Genomic DNA, 7268 nt, shown 5'->3' on the forward strand with positions numbered 1-7268 from the left:
TTATAAAGGTGTGGCTGAAGTGCCAAACCACAAATTTGGAGTAATAGGGTTCAGCGTTATTGAGTGTTTGCCCTTAAAAACGTTCATGTGAAGGGGACTGGGGAAAGACATGTACCAGAAATACATTATTTGCCAAAACCTCAGAGGTTGCTAGGATCTAAGGAGAGTTCTCAAGAAAAGCATATTCTACAGGCATTTGATGCCAACTGTTTTTTTGTTTACCGTACCCAGATTTTCTGGAAGATGAGAAACAATGAAACTTGCCTAAGATTCTGCTTTTTCCCAACATCCTGCCGCAAATTTTGTGTATGTTCTGTAGCTTCAGCTGGTATTTTTAACTCTGCCATTAAGTAAACTGGGAAAAGAGGAAAGAAATCACCACTAACCCAGGGCATTTGTGTAGAGAGGAGGAAGCACTCCAGTGCTGTGATGCAGATGAATGTATAAATAAATGTGCCATGCACTGTCATTGAAACCAAAGTTTATTAAAGCAGATTTCTAAATCACAAGCATGGCTGAAAAACTATTTTCTCCTAAAAGTTCTTTTAATGCTGTATTTGTGTATCAACATTACTGCTTTTTCTGTTTGAGCCTTTTGAAGTAATTTTTTCAAGTTTTTTTTTTTTTTTTTTTGGATGAAGGATATTGAATACCTCCTTATATATATAGCAACATGTAACAACAACAAAAACCAACAACAGAACAGATGATGCTGGAAGAAACATTCTTGCCTAATTCCTCTAAAACAGGAACTACTTTCTGAGTGTCTGACACTGCACTTTCAGAGACCAAAGCCCTTTTTATCCATCAAGGAGTACATCAAAAAAGCAAGGGAAATACATTATTTGTCACAATACACCCTCTTGAAATCAATTTTCTACTACTTAAAACACTACTTATTGAAAATACTTGATATTTCATATTTCAACCAGTTTTCAATCAATCACAGAACTCTGGAGTGGTTTGGGACCTTGAAGATCATGTTGTTCCAACCCCCCTGCCACGGGCAGGGACAGTTTCCACTAGGACCTTAATGTACCTTGTAAATCTTAAAAAATTATCTTTTTTTATTAACTATAAATATTAATATATCATGCTTTTGTTGTGTTTTGAATGCTCAGTTTATCAGTAACTTGTATTTTGATGAATAGTCCTAAACATCACTTGCTTAAAAGAAATTTTGGGAAACACAGCTTGTATGTGAGACAACTTCAGCAACTGGTCTTACCAGTTAGGAGGTGAAATTCTCCACTTCTTTTATAACACCAGAGTGGTATTAAAATTTTAGTTTTTATAGGAGGCAACAATGGATTCATGTAATAACTTCAATCTCAAACTTCTGCTCTGAAGAAGCTAGATGTTCTTTATAAGAAAAGAACCTTCTGTCAAAATCCTCTCAAATTAAATTTTTCTGCACATACGTGTGTATGTAAACACAGTATGGGGTTTGCACGCTGCACAGAACTAGTATTAATTTGATTGTATTAGATTAATTAATTAGAAGAAGTCTGTCAAGAAAATGCACCAAATGTATTTGAAAAATGCATTCAGACTTTGAACTCCAGGTCTTTTTCCCATTGTTTGGTGTGGAATATTGAAAGTCCAGCGTGGAGAGCTATGGCCTTGGGGTTGTAAGGAGAAAGAGTTTACAAGAATACTTATTGAAAAGTGCTACATAATTAGTATAATATCTGATCCATTAGAAAATCACATCTAAAGTGGAAGAAAAGACTTGTGAGTATTTGTTGAAGGACTTGTACACAAGTTTTAGAAACAAGAAAGAGAACACAATGAAACCATAAGATTTGCAGGATGACTCAATGGGCTGTGCAGGATACATCCCTTCTGAGGAGCACGGCTTGCTTTTAACTGCACTGCCCAGGCCAGTTGTCTCCTAGCATATCTTCCCAGCTGCCAATGAGATGAGTTAGGTGAAAGCCAAAATTTATTAGCTGGTAAGAATGAAAAACTGTTGGTTTCATCCATGGAGAAGTGGTTTTCAGGTTTGAACCATTGTATTGGACTTCCAGGGAAAGGTTTTGGTAGTGAGGGGAGTATAGGGGTGGCTTCTCTGGGAAGCTGTTGGAAGCTTCCCCCCTGTCTGACAGAGCAAATTTCAGCTGGCTCCAGGATGGACCCACCGCTGGCCAAGGCTGAACCCAGCGGGGATGGTAATTATGCATCTGTCTCTGAGATAACATATTGCAAAAGGTCAGGTGATAAAACAGCCCATTTTGCAGCTGGAGAGAGGAGTGAGAACATGTGAGAGGAACAGCTCTGCAGACAGCCAGGTCAGGGCAGAAGGAGGGGCAGGAGGTGCTCCTGCAGCTGAGGCTCCCCTGCAGCCCGTGGAGGGCACGGGGGTGCAGAGATCCACCTGCAGCCCACGGAGGAGCCCACGCTGGAGCAGGGGCATGCCCAAAGGATGCTGTGACCTGTGGGAAGCTCACACTGGGGCAGGCTTGTTCAAGACTGTGACCCTGTGGGGCACCCACTCTGGAGCAGCCTGAAGGACTGACCCTGTGGAAGGGACCCACTGTGGATCAGTTTGTGTAGAACTGCAGCCATTGGGAAGGACTCACACTGGAGAAGTTCCTGGAGGACTGTCTCCCTTGGGAGGGACCCTGCACTGGAGCAGGGAAGAGTGTGAGGAGTCCTTCCCTTGAGGAGAGAGGAATGGCAGAGATAATGTGTGATGGACTGACCACAACCCTCTCTCCCTCTCTTCCTGCACCACTGTACAGGAGAAAGGAGAGAAAATTGGGTGTGAAGTTGAGTCTGGGAAGAAGGGATGGGTGAAAGAAAGATGGTTTTACAGTTTGGATTTATTGCTTATTGTGCAGCTCTGATTCAATTGGTAGTAAATTAAATTATTTTCTTTCTCCAGGTTCAGTCTGTTTTGCTTATGATGTTAATTTGTGAGTGATCTTTCCCTGCCTGTGAGGCCTTCATTGTTTTCTCTCCTCTGCCCAGCTGAGGAGGGGGAAATGATGGACCAACTTTGGTGGATACCTGGCACGCAGACAGGGTCAACCCACCACAATCATTTTCTCTGTGCTTGTGAGATTCCTAATGAGAAGCTCAGAGCCATGTCACACTGTGGGAAGGGATACTGGTACCCCATTGTATTCAGTAGAAGATTTACAACAAGACTTGCCCATTTTTCCCTTGGTGTGCATTATGACCTCATGACACTCTGGAACAAGCTCTCCCTAACCCTGCCTAAACAGTTTTGTGGTGTGCAAGGGCTGTGCTATTCTCCTTGGAGTGATATTGGGCAACCCAGTAATGAGTTGTGGATAGGGCCCCTTAGCAAGTCTGCCTTCCTAGACTGCTTGGAAATGTCCTTTATTTCTGACACACTCCACTTGTCCTGCCTGCCCCGGCTCTGTTGGCTCCTTCATCTGAAACAAAAAAGTCCTCTCACTTGCTTTGCTTTGGTAGTCACTAGACAGTTAAGAGTCACAAAACCAGGGACTGAGCTGCATCTGAGAAGCCCTTACTAAAAAAAGCTCCAAACTCCATCTGCTTCCAGTAAGTTTTGCCTCGTTGACAAGTGCAGAGAGGTGCAAGTGCCCCTTGGAGCAGTGTGTCATCTCACTCTTCCAGCAAGGGGCTCCAGGACAGTGAGAGAAGTAACTAGAATTTGACCCTGGTGTTGTGAGAACCATCCTTTGAAGCCTAAAAGGGCACATTTGAAGAGGGGGAAAAAGTTCTGGCAGATAAGCTTTAGGTAGGGGCAAGTTTGTAAAACCTCATGGATAGCCCTGTAGACAGACTGGTGATGATTTATAAAGAGATGGAAAAAAAAAAAAAACAACCCATTTGCAATAAGCAGCTATCAAAGGTTGAAAAGATACAAATACTTACAGGACTCAGGGTTTTTTTTTAATTCTCAGTCATGTCAGTGGTAGTAGGGCTGCAGAATCTTTCCCTATGTGGGTAATAGCCTTTTTAATTCCCAGTATTTTTTAGGGAGATTGAAGAGGTTGGTCTTTCTCTCCCTATGTAAACTCATGATTCATCCACCATGTCAAGGGCATCTTAATAATAAATATACCACCATGGCTGGTGTTTTCCACTGAATTTGGCAAGTGTACTTAGAAAGAAATGAAATGAAAATTTCAGTAATTTCCAATTGGGCTTGAAAGTTGTGAAAGAAGAGTGATGACTGCTATCAATGTAAAGAGTTGTGAGCTGCCTGGTTCTTCTGTTTTATAGACTAGCTTAGCCATAGCACAGGACCTACTTCACTGCCACTGTGGCCTGGGCCTGGCCATGGCCTTAATTTTTCTGAGGATGTTATTCATAAATGTTCTCTTAATCAAGCTCAGGCCCAGAGTTTTACTGTAGAGGCCAAACTAATTGCCAGGATACACCAGAAGCCAAACCCTAGAAGGTAAAGCTAAAATTTGTGTGTCCTGGCTCAGAGAACCACTATGTTTCAAACCCAAAGTAAAAAGTGGGTTTTTACATTTTTTAAATAGTTGATTTTTCCACTTCAACAATTAGAACTCTGTGCTTCTCAAAGAATTCACACTTATTAACTACATTTTTAAAATTTAACCACAATAAAAACCTCTCTTTTTATTTTATTTTTTTTTTAAGAGAAAGAGGTAATGATTTATTCTAAAATTATCCCTGGCTAGTGTGCATGGTTACCACACTGAAAGAGACAGCAGTTTTCTGGGTGGAATGGCATTGCCCTGTGTGCCAAGACCCACATGGAAGTTATGCCAAGATGTGAAGATTTTTATGTCTCTCCTGCCATCATAAACACAAATGTTATATCTTTCAACTAGACAGCTGGCATGTACCCCATTGATTACACCCTTTAATTGAGAAAGGGAGAGGTGAATGATTTTCTGTATTCTTTTCACATGTAAAAGCTTCTAGAGGATTAGCAGCCTCTTAGTTCTTGATCAAAATACAGGCTCCAATGCAAACTCTGTAAGATTTCATCATATCTTATGTTCATAGTATCATGAAACCCTTATGCTGGAATAGTCTCATCCATCCTTAAGGAACTGAAATGCTATTCAATAGCTGACATAACATCCATGGTGGGGTTTTTTAGTTCCAAATCTGCCAGCTTTCACTTCTGTGACAGTGGGAAACATTTTGCTTAGTCATCCTCACTCACACGTGTAACAAGAAGTGGGATGAGGAGACATGAGGTGCATTGCCTGGACAGAGGAGATGATGAACTCGAAAGCCTTTTCCTCCCTGTATCATCCCTTGGTTTCATAAGAGAAGGCCACAGCTCCCAGCAGACCATGCATCAGATCTGTGAGAACAGCCTCTCCATCTTGAAAAGTTTTGCTGCCCGGGCCCACGGCCATCTGGGATATGGCACATCCACAATACCCCCTGGTTGAGATGATTGTGAAAGAACAGCTCTGGACAAAAGCTGTCTGACTGTGTGGGGCTTCCTTTTCTTGGAAACCACTTTTATGCTCAGCCCCTTGAAGCTCACCTGAGTTATGTTATCACTGCCCAGTTTAACACCTTCCAAATTTTTGCCCTAATCCCACAGATTCAACTTTCTAGCTTGGTCTCACACTTGTCTTGTCCCTTTGTACTTTTTGACCAGTTTGAGCTATGAGACTGTATGGAATTTTGTAACCTTTAATAAATGAATGCTACTGATGCAATAGGAATCCTAACCTGTCATCAGGAAAGATACACAACCCAGCAAACCACTAGGCAGATACATTAGATAGATATTGTCATCCTAAAGGAAATATTCCTACCCACACCATTCTTCCACAAGGTACACTTGAAATATTTAATTTGTCCTCTGGAGCTCTGAAGAAGATTCTTCTGCTCTGTGCAGATAGCTCAGGGCTCTGAAGGCTGGGTCATATGAGGGAAAGCTGAAAGACTGCAGTCAATGAAGAAAAAAACTGTAAAGAAACACCCATCAAAATACAGCAGAGAGCAACAAAAAGCACTAATTCTATTTCCTTTAATATCAAAGCCAAAAGGAATTTTGCCATAGACTTGACTAAGAACTCTTGAATGTAGAAACATGTTCTCATCAGCAGTTCTTAATTTATCCTTGCCTGTATTCCAGAGCAGTCATTTAAAATTTTGACACTAGCTGCAGGACTGGATATGGTTTGAGTATCAGGAGCCATTTGCAGAAGGCATGACTTAGACTTCCTGCATGTCAGGAGCAGGCTTTGCTGGAGTTAGATCCAAAGCATTCATGCTGGAGGTTAAGTTCTTCTACAAAAAAAAAACTCCACTCAAGGCACTACTGCTTTTCACTGCCTTCTCTATCTTAAGAAGTGGTGCCCAAAATTAAAATATAAATTTTGCAGTGATCTTAGATAGATGAATCTTAACATTGCAGATACTTTTCCCACAAAGGGTCTACAGATAACCAATGATTAGCTTTAGTGCCTTAAACCATGGTCACATCTTGGCAGCACAGACAGGCTTTTGTCTTCTGCCCTTATGCTGCCACCTCAAACCCACTCTCCCACTACTGCAGGGCCATAATGAAACCGAGGAACTAAATTAAGAAAAAGCTGTGGATTGAAAATTACCCATCAGGGAATATAAGAGTTGACTGAAAAGGATAAATCAAGGAAGTCCACAAGTAATTTTTGCCAGAACAATAGGCAGGGCACTCAGGGAACGGAAATGAGCAGCTGGTGTTGGAAGGAAGGGCAAGGAACGGCTTCAACTGATTTTTTTCAATGAGAAAAATGTCTCTGGAACTGTGATGTGACACAGTGTAAGCATCACTGACTTAAAAGTTTGCAACTTTGGGCATCATTTTAAAGATAAAGCCACAGGTCCTTGTTTTCTTAAGGGGGTCAGCAGTGTTACTCATTTGCCACAGAAGTAAAAGTATAGATTTGAGCTCAGTATGCAAATAAAAATAGACCATTTAAACAGTCATTTTCCCTCTTTCCATTTTTTCATGATAGATTATCATAGAATCATAGAACATCCTGAATTGGAGAGGACCCACAGGGATCATCAAAAGATGCCTGAAGACAGCTTACAAAATTCTCATCTCTGCTTTAATTCAAAACATTTGTGAATATCCTCAGCAGACTGGTACTGTTGTGGAATATTGTATGAAATATAGATAATTTCCATGTACACTTTCAACATTAGGCACTACTGGCTGCATGGTTGAATGGAAAATTGGAAAGTCACATTGCTTTTGGCTATGCAGTGAAACGTTACTGTGGACAGCTCAGAATTCAATCTACAAAGTAAAAAGAATGTGTTTTCCATGACAATTCTGC

Source organism: Vidua chalybeata, chromosome 5 (genome assembly GCF_026979565.1).
Source record: "Vidua chalybeata isolate OUT-0048 chromosome 5, bVidCha1 merged haplotype, whole genome shotgun sequence".
In the NCBI taxonomy this organism is placed as follows: domain Eukaryota; kingdom Metazoa; phylum Chordata; class Aves; order Passeriformes; family Viduidae; genus Vidua; species Vidua chalybeata.